An 824-nucleotide genomic window follows, 5' to 3' on the forward strand; every position below is an offset into this window, starting at 1 on the left:
TATGTCCTTTGGTGTTTGGGTGGAATACTCGGTAGATATCTGTTAAGTCCATTTGAGATATGGTTTTGTTTAATTCAGATGTCTCTCTGTTAAGTCTCTGGCCTGTTGACCTATCTAATGGAGATAGTGGGGTATTGAAGTCCCCTACTATTAATGAGTTGGGGTTAATTTGGGTCTTAAAATCCTGTAGTATTTTTTTTATGAAGTTGGGTGCACCAGAGTTTGGTGAATATAGGTTCATGATTGTAAAATCTTCTTGATTGATTTTTCCTTTGATCAGAATGATATAGCCCTCTTTGTCTTTTCTGGTTAGTTTCAGTTTAAAGTCTCTTTTGTCAGATATTAGGATTGCTACGCCTGCTTTTTTCTTAGTGCCATTTGCTTGGTATATTTTTTTCCATCCTTTCACTTTGAGATAGTGTCTGTCCTTGAAAGTGAGATGAGTTTCTTGCAGACAACAAAATGATGAGTTTTGTTTCTTAATCCATTCATATAGTCTGCGTCTTTTGACTGGGGAGTTCAGTCCATTAATGTATAAAGTTATTAATGAAAGATGAGTATTGAATCCTGTCATTTTTTTTGTTTATATTCTTGCTATAGCTGTACTTTTACACTGTTATACCCTCCTTGGAGTTCTTTCTGCAACCCCTTGGGTATAGTCATTCCTTTCTTCAGCTCTTTGTATTGCTCCCAGAACTCTCTGAAGGGCTGGTTTTGTGGACAAGAATTCCTTCAGCCTATTTATGTCATGGAAGATTTTTCTTTCCCCTTCATCTATAGTAGACATTTTGGCTGGATATAGTAATCTGGGTTGGCATCTGTGG

Source organism: Nannospalax galili, unplaced genomic scaffold (assembly GCF_000622305.1).
Source record: "Nannospalax galili isolate Female #2095 unplaced genomic scaffold, S.galili_v1.0 scaffold449, whole genome shotgun sequence".
NCBI lineage: Eukaryota > Metazoa > Chordata > Mammalia > Rodentia > Spalacidae > Nannospalax > Nannospalax galili.